The sequence below is a fragment of the Cebus imitator genome, unplaced genomic scaffold, assembly GCF_001604975.1.
Source record: "Cebus imitator isolate Cc_AM_T3 unplaced genomic scaffold, Cebus_imitator-1.0 Scaffold258, whole genome shotgun sequence".
NCBI lineage: Eukaryota > Metazoa > Chordata > Mammalia > Primates > Cebidae > Cebus > Cebus imitator.
The window spans coordinates 2,729,420-2,753,826 of record NW_016107573.1 but is presented as its reverse complement, the minus strand read 5'-3'; the positions used below and the strand labels follow the sequence as shown (position 1 = coordinate 2,753,826).

Genomic DNA, 24,407 nt, shown 5'->3' with positions numbered 1-24,407 from the left:
TCTCGATCTCTTGACCTCGTGATCCACCCGCCTCGGCCTCCCAAAGTGCTGGGATTACAGGCTTGAGCCACCGCGCCCGGCCCTTTTTTTTTTTTTGAGTCAGAGTCTCGTTCAGTTACCGGGCTTGCATTGGCACAGTCTCAGCTCACTACAACCTCCACCTCCCAGGTTCAAGCGATTCTCTTGCCACAGCCTCTCAAGTAGCTGGGACTACAGGTGTGCACCACCATGCCTAGCTAATTTTTTGTATTTTTAGTAGAGACGGGGTTTCGCTATGTTAGCCAGGATGGTCTCGAGCTCTTCACTTCGTGATCTGCTTGCCTCAGACTCTCAGAGTGCTGGGATTACAGGCATGACCCATTGCCCGCGGCATCATAGCTATTTTTAATCTTAATTTTATGATATCATCAATACATCATGCTTTCATCTTTACTTTTGTATCTAGAAACAATATACCTTTTAAGTTTACATTTGTGTCAGATATTAAAAGTGAAAATTGTAGCATGAAAGTGGATAGAACAGTAAATCTTGGGTTCAAGCCTGGGTTGTATTCTTCATTAGCCATGTTGTTTTTGGCAAGCCACATAACCCCTCTGAGCTCCAATTTCCTCATTAGTGAAAGGAAGAAGAGCAACTTCTCTACTTTTCAAACACTGTGCCAGGCAGGATCAAATGGAATAGTGTATATGAAAAGTATTCTAAAAATGTAAGGGGTTGGTATTAGAATCCTATTTTATTTCTTGGAAGAATTGGCTTGTGAAGCAGTGGTAAACCTGGTACATGTTTTCAAGTGCAGAATTTACCAGTGTCACTGATAAGGCAACAGAAATTCTGCCTCTGTCCTCTGCCTGGAGAAACCTTTCAGCACATGTATCCTCTTTGCCAGTAGGTATAGTCACAATGTTTCAGGAGCTTCAGAGGAACCTGGGATGTCTCACATTTATGCCAATATCTGTACTTGGAATAGACTTGATAGATTTCACCCATTTTCTTATGTTGGAGCAGTGGTGGAAGGTGGTAGGAACAAGGAGTTCAGCATGTTCTGTGTAAAGTTTTAAGGCTGTGTTTTTGAGTAACAGGCGGCAGTGTTGTAGGGTAATGAAATCAATGTTCTTACTTAAAAAAGTATTTTGAAAAACAATATATTGGTGCATTGCATAAAGTAAAAGTAAATATTGATTTGGGAAACTTTTGTTTCCTTTTAAAAGATATGTTTATGTGTGTATACTTGGTTGCAGTGTAAAATGTATTTTTTCTTTTTAAAAATTATTATTTTCATTTTTTGTAGAGACAGGTTTTTGCTACATTGCCCACGCTGGTCTTGAACTCCTGGGCTCATGTAGTCCTCCTGCCTTGGCCTCCCAAAGTGCTGGGATTATAGACATGAGCCACTGTACCTGACCTAAAAGGTTATTTTTTCTTTTGGGTTGTGATTAAACTTTGTTGTAGTTGTTTAGGTATATAGTACTTGTGCAGTGTGGGTAGAATGACTGTCTATAAAATAGGTATGAAACAAATGAAAACAAAAGAAAATTGCGAAGGTGGGTTTCCTTAAAGTTACTCTGTTAGCGGTGAAATACCCCATGGCTTTGTTCTAAATTGTTGATTTAATGAACAAACCACATAAACTTATGCTATAATAATATTCTTAAGTATCATTTTCCCTTAAGGTTGAGTATGGAGTACTTGGTAACCACAGAGATATTGTTTTGATGCTAATAACTCAGATATTCAGAATGATTCTGTTACGACAGATTGTAGCAAGCTTTTCTAATTTCACCTATCTGGGGTCTAAATCTAATTTCTTTAGTAGTTAATACTTTTGTAACTTAGTTGCAGAAGAGGAATAGAAACTTACTTTGTTTTCAGAATTATTCATAGATTTATAGTCTGGAAAAGCATAAGGAAATTGTAAGTATATTGATAAATCATGATGTAACTGGAAAGAATTGGTATAAAGACAAGATGGTTAACTTGAAATAGGGTTGTTATTTGTTCGATGCCTATCATTTTTACATGAGATAAACCAAATATTAAGTATTTAGATTGATTCTACAAATGACACGGGAAGACAGAGTGTTTATAACGAGTTTCAGAAGTGATATAGGACAATAATTTGGAATTTTAACTTAATCTCATTTTAAATTCCAAAATGAAATTATATCTGATTATGAAAGCTACATAACTTTTTTTTTTTTTTTTTTGAAACAGAGTTTTGCTCTGTTGCCCAGGCTGCAGTGCAGTGGCATGATCTTGGCTCCCTGCAGCCTCTGCCCCCCGGGTTCAAGTGATTCTTCCGCCTCAGCCTCCTAAGTACCTGGGACTACAGGCATGAGCCACCATGCCTGGCTAATTTTTTGTATTTTTTAGTAGAGACAGGGTTTTATCATGTTGGCCAGGATGGTCTCAATCTCCTGACGTTGTGATCCACCCGCCTCGGCCTCCCAAAGTGCTGGGATTACAGGCATGAGCCACCGCACCTGGCCCAGGATAAATTCTTAAAAGTAGGTTTATTAGCTGGGCATGGTGGCTCATGCCTGTAATTCCAGTACTTTGGGAGGCCAAGGTGGGCAGATCACCTGAGGTCAGGAGTTCAAGACCAGCCTGGCTAACATGACAAAACCCCATCTCTACTAAAAATATAAAAATTAGTTGGATGTGGTGGTGGGGGTCTGTAATTCCAGCTACTTGGAAGACTGAAGTATGGAGAATCACTTGAGCCTGGGAGATGGAGTTTGCAGTGAGCTGAGATCAAGCCACTGCACTCCAGCCTGGGTAACAGAGTGAGACGTCTCAAAAGAAAAAAAAAAAGTGGGCTTATTGGGTCAGAGGGTATATGTGTTTTAAATTGGAATATACTCAAGATGCCCTTTAGATAGAATGTCTATTTGAAATTCCCATCAACAGCATAGTAGTATTCAATTCCATATATTTCTTGCTAGTGATTTCTCATCGTTAGCTTGTTGTTGTTGGGAGTTTAAAATAGTTTGAAACAGTTTTTCTGTTTCTTTTTCAGCATCAGGACTTACCTCCATAGCTTAACTCTGGGGAGGGAGCTGATAAAAATGAAAGTTCAGTGACAAGGGAGCAGTATAGACCAGTGGTCTTCAAACTTTTTGGTTGCTTACCCCATCACTAAAAAATTTTGAGGCCGGGTGCGGTGGCTCAAGCCTGTAATCCCAGCACTTTGGGAGGCCGAGGCGGGTGGATCACGAGGTCAAGAGATCGAGACCATCCTGGTCAATATGGTGAAACCCCGTCTCTACTAAAAATACAAAAAATTAGCTGGGCATGGTGGTGCGTGCCTGTAATCCCAGCTACTCAGGAGGCTGAGGCAGGAGAATTGCCTGAACCCAGGAGGCGGAGGTTGCGGTGAGCCGAGATCACGCCATTGCACTCCAGCCTGGGTAACATGAGTAAAACTCCGTCTCAAAAAAAAAAAAAAAAAAAATTTTGAGCATTAAGCAGGTTCAGTACATGGTCCTATGGTTCCAGCTACTTTGTTGGCTGAGGCAGGAGGATTTTTGAGGCCAGGATTTCAAGGCTACGGTTCATTGTGGTTGTGCTTATGAATATAGCCACTGTACTCCAGCCTGGGCAACATAGTGAGACACTGTTTCTTTAAAAAAAACAAAGCAAAACTGATGGGATGGGAAGAATGAAGTTAGGAAAAAATTGATACCACTTCATGTTGTTGCTTTGAAAAAAGAGAAATAGAAAAAAATTGAGCATCAATTTTTTTTTTTCTTTTTTTTTTTGAGACGGAGTCTCGCTTTGTTGCCCAGGCTGGAATGCAGTGGTTTGATCTTGGCTCACTGCAATCTCCGCCTCCTGGGTTCAGGCAATTCTTCTGCCTCACCCGAGTAGCTGGGACTACAGGTGCGTGCCACCATGCCCAGCTAATTTTTTTTGTATTTTTAATAGAGATGGGCTTTTACTATCTTGGCCAGGCTGGTGTCGGACTCCTGACCTTGTGATCTGCCCGTCTTGGTCTCCCAAAGTGCTGGGATTACAGGCATGAGCCACTGCACCTGGCCTTTTGAGCATTAATTCTTAATCCTTAGGTATTTAATTTGCAAAGAATAAACATAGTAACTGATTATTGTGGACTTTATAAAATGCAAACAAAAAATTAACCAGGATGATAATTAAAAATGAAGTTAAGATATTTTCCTTTTTTACCCTGGGGCATCTTGGGTACTCCTGGAGGTGTGTGTGCGTGCGTGTGTGTGTGTGTGCGCGCGCATATATATATATATATATATATATATATATATATAAAATGTATATATATTTTTGAGACAAGAGTCTTGCTCTGTTACCTGGGCTGAAGTGCAGTGGTGCAATCTTGGCTCACTGCAACCTCCATCTTCTGGGTTCATGTGATTTTTGTGCCTCAGCCACTCAAGTAGTTGGGATTACAGGTGTGTGCCATCATACCTGGCTAATTTTTGTATTTTTTTAGTAGATACGGGATTTTGCCACGTTGGCCAGGTTGGTCTGGAACTCCTGGCCTCAAGTGATCTGCCTGCATCAGCCTCCCAAAGTGCTGGGATTACAGTTGTAAGCCACCGTGCCCGGTCTCCTGGAGGTATGTTATACTTGCTTTGGCTGCTACTGCTTTAGACTCCTAAGGTTTAATATTGGGCATTTATAGATGCTTGTTTTTAGGCATTTCACTAGTTTTGCAGATGGCCCAGTTTAGTTGAATTATGAATGCCTTTAAACTATCCCATGCTAGGCTGGGTGCAGTGACTCATGCACTTTGGGAGGCTGAGGTGGGTGGATCACGAGGTCAGGAGATTGAGACTATCTTGGCTAACATGTTGAAACTAAAATACAAAAAAATTGGCCAGGTGTGGTGGCTCACACCTGTAATCCCAGCACTTTGGGAGGCGGAAGCAGGGGGAGTTTGAGACCAGCCTGATCAACATGGAGAAACCCCCATCTCAAAAACAAACAAAATATAAAAATATTGGCTGGGCATGGTGGCACGCACCTGTATTCCCAGTTACTTGGGAGGCTGAGGCAGGATAATTACTTGAACCCAGGAGACAGAGGTTGCAGTGAGCCAGGATCGTGCCACTGCATTCCAGCCTGGTTGACAGAGTGAGACTCCATCTCAAAAAAAAAAAAAAAAGTTCCATGCTCTTGAGAGTCATATTTGCAATATCTGCAGTAAGGGCAAAAATAAATTTAAAGCATCAGTTTGATACTTTTTGCATTGTTGAGGTGGCTGAATTTGAATAGGGTGAATCATAGGATAAGAATCAATGCAGTCTATTTCTTTTCAATATGAATAATTAATATTGTGTAGAGCATATTTTTAAAAATTACGTTTTTTGGAAAGCAGTTTGGCAGTAATATATATCTCTCTGTTTTTAAAGAGGTTAGGTCTTAGAGACTGAGTGAAGGGATGAATAATTGCTACTTGCTCTCCTTTGCTCTCAAAGTAACACAATTGCCGGGCGCGGTGGCTCACGCCTGTAATCCCAGCACTTTGGGAGGCCGAGGCGGGTGGATCACGAGGTCAAGAGATCGAGACCATCCTGGTCAACACGCTGAAACCTCGTCTCTACTAAAACTACAAAAAATCAGCTGGGCATGGTGGTGCGTGCCTGTAATCCCAGCTACTCAGGAGGCTGAGGCAGGAGAATTGCCTGAACCCAGGAGGTGGAGGTTGCGGTGAGCTGAGATCGCGCCATTGCACTCCAGCCTGGGCAACGAGGGAAACTCCGTCTCAAAAAAAAAAAAAAAGTAACACAATTAACCTGTCACTAACTCTATTTGGAATAACCTGAGCCTGTAACAAACTTTCTATGATGATTCTTAGATTAAAATATAATTTTTTCTTGAATTTGAATAAGTTGCTTTTAATTTGTGGCTGCCTGCTTCTCAACCCCCATAAATTATGAAATTAGGAAACAAGGCCTTTTGTATTAGAAAAAAATGAGTCTTTTCTCCCCCGTTTTGGGGAAATTAGTTTCAGTTATTTCATACGGGTCATTGGCAGAGAAAGATAATATTAAAATCTTAGAGACTGTGAAAAGAGATTATATTAAACAGCTTGAATGATTTTTTTTTTTTTTGCCATTTAAAAGAAGTGAGGTAATTTGTATCGAAGGTGATTGCTGTATACAGTGCTTTGCACAAAAGGCTACATACCCTTTTTACCTTAGGTAACATGACTTACAAGCTACTTTCACATACTGTAAACTGTCAATATTTATAGACTAACTGTTTAAACTTCTGCATTTTTATTTACACCTGTAAATAAGTTATAGCATTATAAAACCAACACTTACTTTTTCCATAGTTAGATTGTTCCTTCAGCTGATGTGCACAGAAAATATTTTTGTGGAAGAAGTCATGAATTTTAGATTAACCTTTCACATATCTCTTTACTTTCTCTTAAGATACTTTAGTGGTGACAAAAAATACTCTTAATGTCATTCCTTTCGCTGTTTGTGTAACTCCTATGGCAAGACTGTATATTTGTGTATATATTTGTATGTATATATGTATATGCACATTTGTATATATGTATTTGTTTATTTAGTGGGCTGCTGTTTATAAAGAAAATGTACTCATTAGTTGGTCTTTGCATACATAATGGTTCCCAAAACATGGACTCTATGGTTTGCTGTCTGTGAATGAAAAAGAGCAGGTATGATTCCCCTCATCTTTGTTATTCTCTTCAGTTTCCTGTACATATGGTTGACCTACTCAGCAGTAAGTATAACTTCTTTACACTGAAGAAAATTAGTCTTCCAAAAAGCTAGTAGGCTACTTCCCCCTTGTTCTACAGTACTTAAAATCCTGTTTGGTAAATGAACTAATATACTTTTATATACAGAGGAGACCCTGGATGGCCAGGAATGGAAATAATAGTAGTGATTAATTTCTCTCTTGTGGGATAATGTGACTTTTTTGCTTCTTATTCTTTTATAGTTTCTCAGTTTTCTAAAATGAGCATGTATTACTTTTCAATTAGCAATAATCACACCTCGGATAAACCTCATTGGCTACGATACTGCCACTGCACAAAGCTATGTATTACTTTTATAAGTAGGAAAAACTGGTATTTTATTTTATTTTTTATTGTTTAAGATGGAGTCTCACTCTGTAACCTAGGCCGGAGTGCAGTGGTGTGATCTCAGCTCATTGCAGCCTCTGCCTCCCAGGCTCAAGTGATTCTCATATTCAATCTTCCAAGTAGCTGGGATTGCAGGCACAAGCTACCACAGCTGGCTAATTTTTTGTGTTTTTTTTAGTAGAGATGGGGTTTCACCTTGTTGGCCAGGCTGGTCTTGAACCCCTGACCTCAGGTGATCAGTTGACCTCCCAAAGTACTGGAATTACAGGTGTGAGCCACCATGCTCAGCCAAAAACTGATACTTTAAGTCTTTATATTTCATTGGATGTCTTGTGAAGGTTTAAGTCACAGTCACCATTGAAGAAGTGGCTGATTAACTGGCTCCAGTTCACAAGAGGAGTGGCAGCTGTAGGAAGTAGTATGGGAGGAATGAGGCAGGTAAGCTGATTTGAACTTTATCCTTGTGAACTCCACTATGACTAAAGACATTCTGGGATTTGATCACAATTAAACACAAGAGGACTTAGCTATCCAGTTTTTCTGTTTATAAGCTGATTGAGAATGTTGAAGGACACCTTAAGAAAAATCAGTTTGTATGGACTCTGTAAACACAGAACTCAGCTCGAACTCCCAAGTTCTGTGTCTCTCTGTGTGTGTTGTGGTGTGTTTTAACTATCAAGTGGAGTTGTGGCAACTCAGATGGGATGTGGTTTATATTAATACGTCTAATATGGATTGGAAGATATTTAGGCAAATGATTTTTATTATGACAGTATAGACTCATTGGAGTTTTGGTGTTAATATACAGCTGGGAGTTGAGCCAGTCTAAGTTTGTATACTCATCTGGTGATATTTTAGGAAGAGCTATGTCATATATCCTCTAGAATTTAAGTGATTAGAGCCTGTTGGCTTTTGCTGTTAGTTTACTGCACACTTATAGTGCATTAAATGCTTCTGTGAATGGAGAATATCATTCAAAAAGGTTAGATTTCTGGGTTAAGACATTTGTTATTATCTGGCTTTACTTTATTCTTTTAAAGAGTAAGAATAGCTGGGCGCAGTGGCTCATGCCTGTAATCCCAGCACTTTGGGAGGCTGAGGCGGGCAGATTTCAAGGTCAGGAGTTCGAGACCAGCCTGGCCAACATGGCGAAACCCCATCTCTTAAAAAAAAAGGAAATGTAAGATTAGGCCAGATGTGGTAGCTCATGCCTATAATCTCAGCACTTTGGGAGGCCAAGGTGGGCAGATGAGGTCAGGGGTTTGAGATCAGCCTGGCCAACATGGTGAAACCCTGTCTCTACTAAAAATACAAAAATTAGCTGGGCTTGGTAGAGAGCATCTGTAATCCCAGCTACTCGGGAGGCTGAGGTAGGAGAATTGCTTGAACCCATTAGGCGGAGGTTGCAGTGAGCCAAGATTGTGCCACTGCACTCCAGCCTGGGTGACAGAGGGAGACTCTGTCTCAAAAAAAAAAAAAAAAAAAGTTGAGGAGCAGTTGAGGTAATAAACGTAGGTTGGTGCAAAATTAATCGTGGTTTTGGATTGCAAATTTAAATTATTTCAACTAGGCCCAAACATATCTTTATTAATCAAAATAGGAACCATTACAATCAACACATTTTTGCCAACGAGAAATAAGTTTGTTTATTCCTGTAGTGTAAAAATCTGTGCTTTGAAATTTGATGAACTCTTGGAAAGTGTTTTATGCATACTGCTGGTTGTGGAAGCATTTTCCCTGCAAAAATTTTTCTAGATGCTTGGAAAAGTGGTAGTCGGTTGGCGAGAGATCAGTTGAACATGGTGGATGAGGCAAAACTTCGTAGCCCAGTTCATTCAACTTTTGAAGTGTTGGTTTTGCAATGTGGGGTCAGGCAATGTGGGGTCAGGTGTTGTTGTGGAGAAGAATTGGGCCCTTTCTGTAGACCAATGCCGGCTGCAGGTGTTACAGTTTTCGGTGCATCTCATCGATTTGCTGAGCATCCTTCTCAGATGTATTGGTTTTGCCAGGATTCAGAAAGCTGTAGTGGATCAGACCGGCAGCAGACCACCAAACAGTGACCATGATCTCTTTTTGTTGCAAGTTTGGCTTTGAGAAGTGCTTTGGAGCGTCTTCTCAGTCCAGCCACTGAGCTGATCTTAACTGTTGTCGTATAAAATCCACTTTTGTCTCATGTCACAATCCGATCAAAAACTGGTTTGTCATCGTTACAAAGAACGAGAAGAACAACACTTCAAAACAACGATTTTTAAAATTTTCTGTCAGCTCATGAGGCACCCACTTATCAAGCTTTTTCACCTTTGTTTCACCATGTTGGCCAGGCTGGTCTTGAACTGACCTCATGTGATCTGTCCATCTTGGCTCCACAAAGTGCTGGGATTACAGGGGTGAGCCACTGTACCTGGCCTGTATTTGTTTTTAAAAATTAAAATATGCAACCAGGCGCGGTGGCTCATGCCTGTAAACCCAGTACTTTCAGAGGCCAAGGTGGGCAGATCACCTGACATTGGGAGTTTGAGACCAGTCCAACCAACATGGAGAAACCCCATCTTTACTAAAAATACAAAATTAGCCCAGCCTGGTGGTGCGTGCCTGTGATCCCAGCTATTTGGGAGGCTGATGCAACAGAATAGCTTGAACCCAGGAGGCGGAGTTTGCGGTGAGCCAAAATCATGCCATTGTACTCCAGCCAGGGCAACAAGAGCAAATTTCTGTCTCCAAAAAAAAAAAAAAATTGAAATATGTATACAGCTGGAGTCCCTTTTGTCATCCTCTTAGATACTATTATGCAAAAGTTATTTGTCTTTTTAGCCCATGCACTTGTATTCTTCCTACAAATATCTATATATATTTATTACTGTTTCAAATATATATATTTTAGAATGTGTACCCAGCACCCAGTAGGTAGTTTTGAACCCTTACTTCTTCCCATCCTTTCCTCTCTGTTAGTTCCCTGTATCTATTGTTCCCATGTTTACGTCCATGTTTACCCAATGATTAGCTTAGGATGCTGATCTCCAGCTGCATGCATGTTGCTACAAAGGACATGATTTTGTTGTGGTTGCAGTGAACCTTTGGGTAAAGAAAATTTACAAAAGTATCTCACATCCTTTTTTTAAAAAATGAAAGTAAATAGTAGTAATTTATAGTTCAGATCCACTTTATAAGTGAGTCACTGATAAAGACAATAATTACACACTTTATAACATTTCCTTGATGTGGCAAATTTTTCTTGTTTTGTTTTTGTTTTACGTGAGTTAATTTGGATGAGACTTTCTTGAATTACTTACATTTATAACATTTATCTCCAGTACGGTTGAGATGAGGAGCCTTCAATCCAACAAAGTTGTATACATACATTCATGGAGATGACACTTAGGTTATTTAATCAGGAAACACTCATACTTGTCCACGTGTAGATGCTACATGTGGAGTTAGTCCTATTCTTTGGAAATTTCACCATGTTGCCCTCGCGGGTCTTGAACTCCTGAGCTCAAGTGATCCTCCCACTTTGGCCTCCCAGAGTGCTGGGATTACAGGCGTGAGCCACTGTGCCCAGCCAGAAATGTTATTTTAATTCTATAGTATATAGTATATGTCATTGTGATTACAGTATATGTTTATTCCATAAGCAGCAAATTGACTCCTTCAACAGTTTTAATAATTTTCCAGTTGTTTTGTCTTTAGTTTCCCAGGCAAATAATGCTGTTGTCTTCAATCACATTATTGATTAGTTCATCCCATTTTTCATATTGATCTTTTTTTGGATATTAAATAATACAGACTGCTGTAATAATAAAGATGGAAAGCCTCACCAATTTGCATGTCATCCTTGTGCAGGGACCATGCTAATCTTCTTGTGTTGTTCCAGTTTTAGTATATTAGCTGCTGAAGCAAGCACTCCATTTCTGTAAAGCTTAAAAAACAGACAAAACTAACAGATGGGAATGGAAATCAGAATAATGGTTATCTTTAGTGGTGAGGACAAGGGAGATTGTGGGTGTGCTGGTAGTGTTCTGTGTCTTGATCTGGGTTATGATTTTATGGTTGTGTTCTGTTTATGAGATTCATTGAGTAGTAGACTTAGGAAGTGTGCACTTCTTTGTATGTATGCTATACCTCAGTTAAAAACTTTTGCCTCTCACAGAATTTTAAAGAACATAATCTGCTGAGTTTGTCTCCTTTTAGCTTTTGATGTAACTTTTCCACTACTTCACTTCATGTATGAATACACTTAATGATAAGTAAGCCATTTAGCCTTTCTATTATGATACAAAACAAACATGCAGAAGAGTGCACAAATCAAATGTATAGCTTAATGAAATTTTAAAATTATTAAATTGGAGTTTTTTTGGGTGCATTATACCCGTATCTTTGTTAGGAGGGAAGGAGTTGGTGGAGGGCTAAAAGTTTTGGAGACGACAAAGTTTTAAGGAATCTCAGAATACCAAATCCTCATCTTGGCTCTGCCTTCACATTACTGTTTCTTTGGATAAGTCATTTAACTTATATAGACCTCACATTTTTTTATATAAGAAGTATAATACTTAACCTTTCTTTTGCAAACTGAACTAGGTAGGTGAATTCAGGTAAAATAATAGGAATATAGAATAGTATTACTAAATAGCTCTTTATTTAGACCATTGAATTTAGGCCATTTACCTTACAGAGCAGAATTGTGATATACAAAGACTACATAGCTGGTGATTATTGATATCATTTATTTATATTAGGTTAATACTGAGGCTTAATTAACTGTGCCACTTATCACCCTGTGATTTATTATAATACATGTATTAACTCATTTGATAGTCTAGGACTATTCCCAGAGGGTGGTGAAATTATTCCAATTTTACTGATGAGACAATTGAGGCAAAATTAGGTTAAATAACTTGCCTAGGTGGGTTGAGATCTTGAGCCTGTGCGTTAAAAAAATTTTTTTTTGAGAAAGGGTCTCACTCTGGTCTCACCCAGGCTGGAGTGAGTGGCATAATCTTGGCTCACTGCAGCCTCTGCTTCCAAGGCTCAAACCATCCTCCTGCTTCATTCCCCCAAGTAGCTGGGACTGCAGCTGTGTGCCACCACACCCTGCTAATTTTTTTGTGTATTTTGAAGAGGTGGAGTTTTGCTACATGGCCCAGACTGGTCTCAAGTGATTTGCCTGCCTTGGCCTCCAGAAATGCCAGGATTACAGGTGTGACCCATTGTGTCGGGCCTAAGCTTGTGCTCTTTTTTGTTTATTCTGCCTAGTTAAGTGAAAGCACTTTAAGACTTTTAGGCAAATGTTAAGATTTTATAATAATCTGTTAGTTTTTGCAGTAAAAAATTTGGTATTTTGGACCAAAATTAGAAGAAGAGTCTCCTAATTTGTTTTGACCATCGTGATCCTGGAAAAGATTGATGTCAGTATTTATTACTTGGATTTTATTCCCTTCTTAACAAAGATTATTTTCTCCAAAAATGACTTGGATACAAGCACTAGGTAGTTTTCTTTAAAAATATATGTGTATTTTAATCTTAAAGGATTTTGTGACTAATTTACAAATACTGTTTAATTTTTAGGCAAAATGTTAATGGGAGGGAGTTTTCAAACTTGGAGGCAGATCGGACCAAGGCATCAGTGGTTTAAGCAGCATTTGGTCTTGGTATTAGAGCAATAAAGATTCTATCATGTATGGTTGAAAATTATTTTTGTTAAGGTATATTTGAGTATGGTTCTGTGAGGTTGGGAAACACTTCTAGTTGTGCAACCACCATGATAATCAAGATATAGAGTAGTTCCTCAAAAAAATTTCCTCATGACCCTTTCTATAGTCAGCCCATTTCTTCACCTTTAGTCTCTGGCAACCACTGATCTGTATTTTCTGTTTTTTTTTTTTTTTTTTTTTTTCAGAAGTCCATGTAAACAAAATCACTCAGTATTTAGCCTCTTTGTTTTAATTTTTGTTTAATAGAAATGGGAGGTCTTGTTTTGTTGTCTGTGCTGGCCTCAGGCTCCTCATCTCAAGGGATCCTCCTGCTTGGCTCAGTATAAGGCCTATTGAGACTGACGTCTGTTATTTAACCTAATGTATTTTGAGATTCATCCATGTTTTTATGTATCAGTAATTACTTTTTGTTGCTTAGTGGTATTCCAGTGTATGGATATACAACAGTTTCTGTATTCATTCCCCAGTTCATTTGGTTGTTTCCAGTTTTTGGTAATTATAAATAAAACTGCCATAAAAGCATTCATATGTACATACATACACACGTGCCTATGTATTTTTTATATGGTTTAAAAAATATGGTACCTAGAAGTTTATTTTTATTTTTATTTATTTATTTTTTAAAGATGGGGTTTCACTGTTTTGGTCAGGCTGGTCTTGAACTCCCGACCTCAGGTGATCCGCCCCCTTGGCCTCCAAAGTGCTTGGATTACAGGCGTGAGCCACCGCGCTCAGCTGGTGCCTAGAAGTTTTATAACTTTACTACAGAACCTGAAAAAGGTGGTTATTTTCACAGAACATTGTAAATTGCTTAGTAAACTTTGTCCCCAGAAAAGCTTACTCTGGAATGAGACTAATCTGTTTGTGTAAATAATCTTGTAGTATAAACTGTAAGCCATTAGAATTTTTTTAAATTAAAGAAGTATGCACACATACTTATTTAATGGGTAAATTTATATATAAAACTCCTTAGTGCATAATTTTATATTTTATGTTTTTAGTTGCTTTTAAATTGTGAATCATTGACTTTTGTGTTCTTCCAAGTAATAGGATGGTTATGTAATTGGTTATGAAATTTCATAAGTAAAACATATTGGGAAAAGATTTTAGCATTACAGAGTTCCTTTTTTTCCTTCTCTCCCCTCCCCCAAGATGGCTGGAGGTATTAATATTGTTAACCAGAGTTTCATGTGAACAAGACATAAAACTTAGGTTGATTAGCTACTTGAATAAATTATCTTCTTTGTTGTGGTAGTGAGCTTTCTTTTTGCAGCAATATGAGGCCAAGAGAAATAGATGAGACTTTTTTACCTTAGAAAAGAGATTGCAGGCTGGATGAGGTGGCTCATGCCTGTAATCCCAACATTTTGGGGGACCGAGGAAGGCAGATTACTTGAGGTCAGGAGTTCGAGGCCAGCCTGGGCAACATGGTGAAAACCTGTCTCTACTAAAAACACAAAAATTATCTGGGTGTGATGTCATGTGCTTGTAATCCTAGCTACTTGGAAGCTGAGGCATGAGAATTACTTGAACTCAGGAGGCAGAGGCTGTAGTGAGCTGAGATTGCGCCAGTGCTCTCCAGCCTGGGTGACAGAGTGAGACTTCATCTCAAAAGAAACGAAAGAGATTGCAGACAATTTTTGCAAGTTAATTTTTTGAGGTTCCAATTCTAACCCCGAGGACTACAGAGGCCATAGGTGGTTTGACGTTTCAGAGAATAGTAGTGTTTTTGATTTTCTTTCTTTCTTTTTTGTTTGTTTTTTTGAGACAGGGTCTTACTCTGTCACCCAGGCTGGAGTGCAGTGGTGCAAATCATGGCTCACTGCAACCTCAACCTCCTGGGCTCAGGTAATCCTCCCAACTTAGCCTCCTGGGTATCTGGGACACTGTAGGAACGTGCCATCTTGCCTGGCAATTTTTTTTTTTTTTTTTTTGTAGAGATGGGGTTTTGTCATGTCTCCCAAGCTGGTCTTGAACTCTTGGGCTCAAGAGATCCGCCTGCCTCAGTCTCCCAGTGTGCTGGGATTAAAGGTGTGAGCCACCTCACCTAGCCATTTCTTTTGTGTAGTCTGGAATCTTAGTTTAAGCCCTCAGTTTAAATATATGATTGAGGTGCTAGGTATACAGAGGTACTTAGAACTACAGAGCTTTTCTCATTAATATATGTTTCTTCTGAGGTTGAATATTCAGAAAACTGAATATTGTGTTTGGAACCAAGGGATATTATACTTGAAATACGGTCATTTGGTGAATAGGTATCTCATTTGTAGGCTATCATTATTTTTGGCTATTTCACATTTAAATACCTGCCTGGAAATACCTGCCCAGTCTTGCCAGTAATGGGGATTGCAGGTTAACAAGTTGGTCTTCTATATGTGGCTGCCTGATATGAACAAGACCCCTATATAGCTCTTTCCTTTAACCATAACAGCAATGTTACTGATCCAAGTCTAGAATTCCAGGATAGGGCTGCCAAAATTAACACCATGGGAGTATGGAGGTAGCAACTGTGGGATTAGTAATACAAATATAATTTTAATTAGCTTTATCAGTTGTACACTTAATCTTCATTGCTACCTTGTGAAGTAGGCACGGTAGGCTATATTGTTACTTCTACTTTGCAAGTAAGTAAATTGTGTTTCATAGCTGTCAGGACCTATCTGAGGTTGCACTGCTAGTGAGTAGCTGAAATAGTACATGAGTCCACACATCAAGTTGGATGCTGTTTCCACTGCAGTTTACTGTGGTGAATAAGAGCTCAGGCTTGGTTTTGAACTGTGGTTCTGCCACTTACCTATCTATGATCTTGGGCAAGTTCTTTAACTACTCTGAGTCTCGGGCTTCAAATGGGGATAACAATAATACCTCTTAGGGCCCTTGTGAGAATTCAGCAAGTGCTTATAATATTAGATAACCAATAGTAAGCACTCCATTTTCGCTAATTGTGGTTGTTGCTAGTGTTATTACAGTGATAACAACACAACAGTTACACATCCTCTTTGCCCTGAGAATCTGTGTTAAGAGTTGAAAGGCAATAAATGTAAGAAGCCAACATATTCAAAGATGATAAAATAAGTAGCAAGGGGAGTTGTTTTTAGCAGGAAGTTGGACAGTGTTGAGAGGGGTATGTATGTGGTTCTAAATAAGGAAGCAGTTAGACAATTAAGGTATAAGTATGTTAGGCAGTTGGAGTTTTAGGACAGGGTTGAGTAGGACTAGTGTTGGAGGAAAACTTTTTAATCATCACACATGGCTTGTGGAAATTTACATTCTAACAAGATTTAAACATACCAATGTGCTATCCTCTATTATGGTTCTTAGAGCTATTGTTACATCAGAATGGAGTAAGAAACTTTACATTTTTCATTTTTGGTGATTATACAGAGACTAATATAGAAAATCAGTGTATATCCTAGTATAGTAGATCCTTGGTATATTTGGGGGATGTTTCAGGACCCCTATATACCAAAATCTGGGCATACTTAAGTCTCCCAGTTGCCCCTGTGGAATCTGCCTATGTGAAAAGCCAGCCCTTGGCCTGCTGTATATGTGGGTTTCACATCTTGAGAATACTTTTTCCATCCACATTTGATTAAAAGAAATCCGCACATCAAACCCCTTTCAAAGGACAACTGTGTAAATAAAACTGTGGTCCCTCTCCTTGAAGTTTCATAGTTGATACTTGTATCATAGTTGATACATAGTAGTTGATACTATGAAAATTTCATAGTTGATAAAATTTCATAGTTGAGCTCGTTTACCATGTGTGTAAGTCTTAAGTGCGTGCTAGGGAATTCAGAAGTATAAGTTACCGGGTTATATCATTTGGTGCTTGAGTCCTTTCCTTTGGATAAGGTATTTCCTTGGTATAAGGTAATGTTCTTTCAAGCATTCTAAATTAAATGAAGTTGTTTTAATTTACTTATTGGGGAATATCTTGTCTTTAATAGCTGTTATGTAGAATTATGTATTTCATGTATTCAGTGTTTTTTAACTGCATCTTTTATTGTATTTTTACAGCTTTCTCCTTTTTGGATATTAAAACAATTTTCAGGGTTTTGGTGCATATTTTAAATTTGTTCACTAAACACTTGCAAAAGCATATTTTAAATTATGACAAGTTTCGTAAACCTGTTAACCTGTTATATGTTAGCTGTTATATATTAGCTTTTTTTCAAAGTCGTTACGTATCCTTTTACTGGTAAATGTCAAGCAAGTTCTGAGTGTCTAAAAGTCTAGATTCATTCAGAGCATTTGCTCAGGAAGACATTTTTTTGTTTTGTTTTTGAGATGGGGTTCTCACTGTGTTTTCTAGGCTGGCCGTTAACTCCTTGGATCAAGCAGTCCTCCCATCTCAGCCTTGCAGGTAGTTGGGACTTGGTACGATTGCGTACCACTGTGCCAAATTTATTTTTAAAGTTTATGGGAAAAACTGTGTCTTCTAGAGACCAGTACCATGCATGAATATATTTGTCTCACTTTTATTTATTATATTTTATTTTGAGACAGAGTCTCTCTTTGTTGCCCAGGCTGGAGTACAGTGATGCAGTTTTGGCTCACTGCAACCTCTGCCTCCCGGGTTCAAGTGATTCTCCTGCCTCAGCCTCCCTAGTAGCTGGGATTACAGGTGCCTGCCACCATGCCCAGCTAACTTTGGTATTTTTGGTAGAGATGGGGTTTCACTACATTGACCAGGCTGGTCTTGAACTCCTGACCTCAAGTGATCCGTCTGCCTCAGCCTCCTGAAGTGCTGGGATTACAGGCGTTAGCTACCATGCCTGGCCTGTTTCACTTTTTATACCCTGAAAGCATTATTACTCTCCATTATTGTATTCAGTGCTAGGAGCTTGAGTTGCCCTATATCCACTCCCTCTTTCTCCATTTTCAATATTGTTTCACCTTATAAAAATCAAAAATTTGGCCGGTATAGTGGCTTATACCTGTATTCTCAGCACTTTGGGAGACAGAGGTGGGTGGATCACTTGAGGCCAGGAGTTCGAGACCAGCCTGGCCAACGTGGTGAAACCTCATCTCTACTAAAAACACAAAAACTAGCAGGGCATGGTGGCATGCGCCTGTAATCCCAGTACTTGGGAAGCTGAGTGAGGCAGGAGAATTGCTTAAATCCAGGAAGTGGAGGTTGTAGTGAGCCGAGATCGCGCCACTGCACTGCAGCCTGGCTTTACAGAGTGAGACTTGGTCACAAAAAAACAACCCCTAAAAATTATAAAATTTTTTATTGATGGATTTCTCTAAAACTCTTTACTAAAGGTACTTACTAAAGAGTAGATGTTTTCCCCCTTCAGTGATAGTTGATGGACCTTCACAGAATCCTCGAGTGTCTCAAGCTTTTATTTCAGAGTTCTTACCTGAGACAGAAAAGTTGAGTTTTCTTTCCTCAAGGGCATAAAAAATTTTAAAAGTACTAATTTGCATAAAATCTACTTAAAGAAAATTATCAGGTGATTTTACAGGATATTTTTGGATACTTGCATATAAGAGAATATTTTAACATAACTACTTAACCTCCTTTGTATTATTCATTCCCTCTCTTACTGAAACTAGTGAGTGGATTGCTTGGATTATGTATCTGTATCTTTTTTGATACACATTTTGAAGGAGTCTTTTGAAATGCAGTGTTTTGGTCACCATTCCAGCTCTACAGGAATATGGTTTCATGATAAAGCCAACAAAGAGCACACTGGCAGCAGTCCAGAAGCTGACTCACTAAGGAGTAATGATAGACACTTTGAAAGGAGCGACTGGTCTCAGGATCTCACATTTCAAAGCTTCATGCTATGATTACATCAGTAAAAGGCAGCCAAGAAATCAAGAAGAGATCTTGCTTGTACCTCCTAGGAGTAATGGTATATAGGTAGGAAGAACTTCCATAGTCGGATGCAAGTAAGATTTTTTTTTTTTTTTCCCTAACAAACTTGTAAAACTTGGGGGTGGGAACAAGTTGAGGATTCAGAATGGGAGTAACCATGGTGGGAGCTTTCCTTCTACAGACCTGGATGAGAATAGCCTTATAATGAGTGACTTAAGGGGTAACTCAAGAAGCTCAATGCCATATCAGTTTTCTAGAGCTAAGGGAATATACATAGTAAGCACAAGTATCATGTTCATGTCAGACACTGTAGCTACTGCTTCCTACTAGAACAGACCAGAAGAAACCAAAGCAAGACCAGAATCAGTTCAGTTTTGAGGAACAGACCTTTTGCCTACTAGCATTGTACACTTTAGGAGTAAAAATAGAATGAAAGTAGACTTGCTTCAGTACTCTGAAAGAGAGAGTAACTCTTGATTGTTTTGGTGGATTAGAGTGATTGCAGCTCTGTTTCTAAATTGAATTTCATAGCTATAAGTTGTTCTAGGTGGCAAATTAATCTTCTTTAATCAGTACCACAAATTACTTTAATTGTTGGCCCTTGCGGAAATAGCAGGAAAATGCCTTTTTCATGTTGAAGGTTATCTGAGAGATAAAACATCTACATAATCTGAAAATATTTTCCAGAGATAAGGCTAAGTGACTATATATACCACTGTGATAGATTGACTCATTTTGATTATTGTAGAACTTTGTATTTCTCAGTAAAAAGTACTAAACATGATAACTTTATGGAGGATTGCTTTTAGCCATTCGCTGTATTCTTTAAAGCACATTTAGGAATGAAAAGTTAGTTTCCAAAGTGCTATCATTCATTTAATACACGTTTTCTCCAGAGTATGCTTCCGAAAAGTTAAGAGTACTTTTATTTATTTAAGAAATATGTTAATTTAATTTTCTTTTTTTGAGACAAGTTCTCACCTTGTTGCCCAGGCTGGAGTGCATTGGCACAGTCATGGCTTAACTGCAGCTTCAGCCTTCTAAGCTCCCACATTCTTCCCAGGCTCAAGCCATCTTCCCAATTTAGCCTCCACCATGCTCAGCTGATTTTTTATTTCTTGTAGAGACTGGGTATTGCTGTATTGCCCAGGCTGCTCTAAAACTCCTGGGCTTACTGAGCCCAGCCCACAAGAAATATGTTACTTTTTTTGAGACTTTTGTATAATTTGAGAACACAGATTATCTACCCTACTCACCCACCTCCAAGGATATAGACCTGGTTTCATAGTACTGAGAGAAAAAAAAATTAGTTTCTTAATTTATATTGCTTTTCTGCCTTTTTGAGATTGAGTACGTTGAGTTTTCTCTTGTTTTTGTGTTTGCTATGTATGTGTTGTTCTTACTTAATTTCTTATATGGTTTAAACTTGCATCTGTAAATTATTTACTAGCTAGCTTTATGACTTGGGCAAGTTACCTTATCTCTCTGCTCTTTAGTTGCCCTCTTTTTAAAATGAGGATAACAATATTACCTACTTTGTAGAATTGTTGTAAGATTAATGACTAATAAATGGTGAAGCATTTAGAGTACGCTATACGTGTTGGCTGTTAAAATTATAAGCAAGGACCTGGACTTCTCCACTCCATTATTTGTATCTCTTCACCTTTATAAATTTTTTTTTTTTTTTTTTGAGACGGAGTTTCGCTCTTGTTACCCAGGCTGGAGTGCAATGGCGCGATCTCGGCTCACCGCAACCTCCGCCTCCTGGGTTCAGGCAATTCTCCTGCCTCAGCCTCCTGAGTAGCTGGGATTACAGGCATGCACCACCATGCCCAGCTAATTTTTTGTATTTTTAGTAGAGACGGGGTTTCACCATGTTGACCAGGATGGTCTTGATCTTTTGACCTCGTGATCCACCCGCCTCGGCCTCCCAAAGTGCTGGGATTACAGGCTTGAGCCACCGCGCCCGGCTTCTTTATAAATTTTTAATAAACAGTACCTCTAAGCATGTCACAGAACTTTGTATGAAGGAATAATACATATCACCTTGTATGTAATTCTTTATTATGAACATAAATTTGTTACTTGTTAAAAACAGTGTCATTTTGCCTCAGATTGAGCTTAAAAGAAGTTAGTAGAAAGTAGGCCCTTTTCTGTGTTTTATAGGTACCCACACACCACTGAATGTAGGTCACCGTTTAAATTAAATTCTGAATGTACATCTGAATCTAGTGCAGTTATGTAGAACAAAACAGCTTCTATGGGACTAGAAGTGTTACTGTAAAGGTAAACACTGTAGTTGGTAGCAAACTGATCAGTTAAACTAAGTGATGGATCAGCAGTTTTGGGGGTTGCTGGTTTTTATTTAACAGTTGTTTCAGAATTATTATTCCTGAAACAAAGTAATTTAGAACATACATAGGTTAAGAAATTTCATATTCCTTTCCACTTAAACCTCTTGAGAAAAGAAGCATTTTTTTCAAGGATAGTTAGCTCTGTGAGTGCCGTATGAATTTTAGCCATTACTGTGGCGTCTATGCAGTAACCAACAGTAGGAGTCTCACACTTTGGTTTCAGATTTGTGCTGTTATTGAGTAAATTTTTATTTATTTATTTATTTATTTATTGCCCTTATTATATTTTTTTATTGCATTTTAGGTTTCGGGGTACATGTGAAGAACATGCAAGATTGTTGCATAGGTACACATGTGGCAGTGTGATTTGCTGCCTTCCTCCTCTTCACCTATATCTGGCATTTCTCCCCATGCTATCTCTCCCCAACAATTAAATTTTTGGAATGAGATTGCTCTCTTTCTTGCTAAACTGTCGTATCTATAAGCCCATTCAATTAACTTTTTTTTCCCCTGTTAAGAATTTTTTTTTTGAGATGGAATCTCTCTCGCTCTGTTACCAGGCTGGAATGCAGTGGCGTGATCTTGGCTCATTGCAACCTCTGCCTCCTGGGTTCAAGCAATTCTCTTGCCTCCCAAGTAGCTGGGATTACAGGCACGTGCCACCACACCCAGCTAATTTTTTGTATTTTTAGTAGAGACGGGGTTTCACCATGGCCTCTCAAAGTGCTGGGATTACAGGCATGAGCCACCGTGCCCATCCAAGACTTTTTTTTTTCTTTCTTATAAAGAAAGGCCTCAAAGAATTTGAGGCCTAAGAAGGCCTCAAAAAATTTGGTCACCAATTCACAACTGTTAACTCTCCATGGAAATCTTTAATAAAAGGCAAAAAGATTTGTTATGAAGAGAAACCAGAGCATGTGTGACAGGATTTTCTGTAATTGTAAGTTAGTGGTTCAGTGTCAGGGGTTAGATTTTCTTAATTTTTACATTTTGTTGGATTATTGATAATTCCTAAGTTGTATCCTTCAATCATATTTTTTTGGACATTAGGGATCTACTTTCAACACTTAATTATACTTGTAAAAGGAATAGAGCATTCTGTGGATTTCCTGTTTTTGAGATTCTGGCATTTTATTCATTAAATAAAATAAGTTAACTTGTAGATAGTGGCAAATCATTACTTTTAGTTTATTAGATCCCTCGGTAGGATATCCATTTTCTGGCAGCTTAAGGTTTGAACATGTGTACCAGGCCTAGGGAATTTTGTAACTATCACCCTTGTCCTATAGTACTCATTGGCACTACAGATTGGTAATTCGACAGTAGGCATTTTTCATAGGTATTGGTATACAAATGACGGGAGCAAATTTTCTTCTGGACTTGTGAAGCTGAGACTGTCTGCCCCACCCCAGGCAGGAGGTCTGCCTGCAGTGGAAGAGAATGAAGCCAGAATGAGGCCAAACAAGTAAAGAGGAGCATGAGATAGAGATGGATCCTATAGCACTGAGCCTTTGAGGCCCTGGTCTTGAAGTTTTTTTCTTTGTTTCTATGCACCATCTGATTATCCTGTGAGCCAACAAATTCTGATATTTGGGCTGGGTGTGGTGGCTCACACCTGTAATCACAGCACTTTGGGAGGCTGAGGCAAGGAGGATTGCTTGAGCCCAGAAGTAGGAGACCAGCGTAGGTAACATAGGGAGACTTGTCTGTACAAAAAATAAAAAATTAGCCAGATGTGGAAGCACACACCCGTAGTCCCAGATACTTGGGATGCTGACGTGGGAGGATCCCTTGAGGCTGGAAGGTGAAGCTTATAGTGAGTCATGATCACACTACTGTACTGTAGCCTGGGTGACAGTGAGACTGTCTCAAAAAAAAAGTTTTTTTTTTTTTTTTAAATTTTGTTTAAATTAGTTTGATTTGGGATTTTTTTTTTTTTTTTTACTTACAACTGAGAATTTTGACCAGTATATTTAATGTTAGTCTGACTATTTCTCCAGTGGGCAAAATATTTAAAAATACTTTGGACTTTAATCTCAGGGTAAATATTAATATACATAGGTACGCTTAGTTTGTATATGAGATAATATTCAGAATCAGTGGAGTGAAAATAGTAACGTATCTTCCATTTATCAATGGTTTAGAGGGAAAAGTGTTTATAATGGATATAGAATGAATCAGTATTCCTTTCCCATTATTTACACTTACACAGTGTAGAAGTTTTCCTTAAAGAGCTTATCACCATAATAAGTACAATAGCAAAGATATAAAGTCAGTACTGTCACAGATTAGGCATACATATCCTCTTTACTGTTTTCTTACAGAGTAGCTATAATAACCTATAGAATGGTCAGAAAGGGGGAGAAACACTCGGTGGAAAGACAGACAAGAGGAAATGAAGAAGTGAGGTCTGTGTAGTAAGCATTAGTGACCTTGTAGTAATTGCTTTAGGTTCCATGGATTGCCCACTTGTGCAAAATGAATTGATGGTAGAGATGACAAAAAGTCTTAATTTGTGTTCTTTATGCTAAGGTTAAAATTGATATGGTTAATTAGGTATTAAGAGCAGTTTTCTTGTCTTTTTTTTGTTTATTTATGTTTATGAATGAATGAAGAAATGAATAACGAGGTCTTGCTTTGTCACCCATGCTGGAGTGTTAGTGGCATGATCATAGCTCACTGCCCTCTCAAACTCCTGGGCTCAAAGGATCCTTCTGCTTCATCCTCCCAAGTAGCTGGGATTATACGTGTGTGCCACTGTGCCAGGCTAATTTTTAAATTTTTAGTAAAGACAGGGTCTTGCTACGTTGCCCAGGCTGGTCTAGAACTCCTGGGCTCAAGGGATCCTCCTAAGTCAGCCTCCCAAAGTGCTAGGATTGCAGGCATGAGCCACCAAGCCCGGCCTTGCCTTGTCTTGCCTTTTAAAAAGCTGTTATCATTATGTTGCCTTTGAAAATCGGGTTCTTTACCACCTGAATTACTTGGAGGTAATGCATTAGGTGAGAATGAAAGGTGAGTACCAAAAAGTTTCAGAATTGGAAGTCTTTGTTTAATAGGATTAATGTGTAGGAGCTGCAAGAGAATATGAAGGACTTTTAAATATTTCAGTCCCAAAATAAACTTGACCATTGGCCAAGATTGTGGTCAGCTAAGTATTTGAGATGTCTATGCTACATCATCCAACATTTGGCCTAAACTGTTTTAGCTGGCTTGCCTATGTAAATTGAAACTTCCTTAAATACTTAACTGTGAGTGAAACATAGTTCCTGGAGCTCCATCGAAAGGGTCTTAATTGGCCAGGCACAGTGGCTCATACCTGTAATCTCATCATTCTGGGAGGCTGAGGCGAGAGAATTGCTTGAAGCTTGGAGTTTGAGATCAGCCTGGGCAACATAGTGAGACTCCTGTCTCTACCAAAA

The 24,407-nt window shown here is 38.8% G+C and overlaps 1 protein-coding gene, 1 non-coding gene and 2 pseudogenes across 11 annotated transcripts in view; 1 reads left to right on the top strand and 3 right to left on the bottom strand.

Annotated features, from left to right (window-relative positions):
• Window positions 1-24,407, top strand: part of MTMR3 (myotubularin related protein 3) — a 131,942-nt gene that overhangs the window by 4,641 nt on the left and 102,894 nt on the right. The gene's annotated exons all lie outside the window — the stretch shown is intronic.
• On the bottom strand, window positions 6,939-7,051 carry LOC119467087 (annotated as a pseudogene).
• On the bottom strand, window positions 10,892-10,993 carry LOC119467081. The gene has a single exon (XR_005195608.1). It is a non-coding gene; the product is annotated as a U6 spliceosomal RNA (small nuclear RNA).
• On the bottom strand, window positions 21,795-21,905 carry LOC119467088 (annotated as a pseudogene).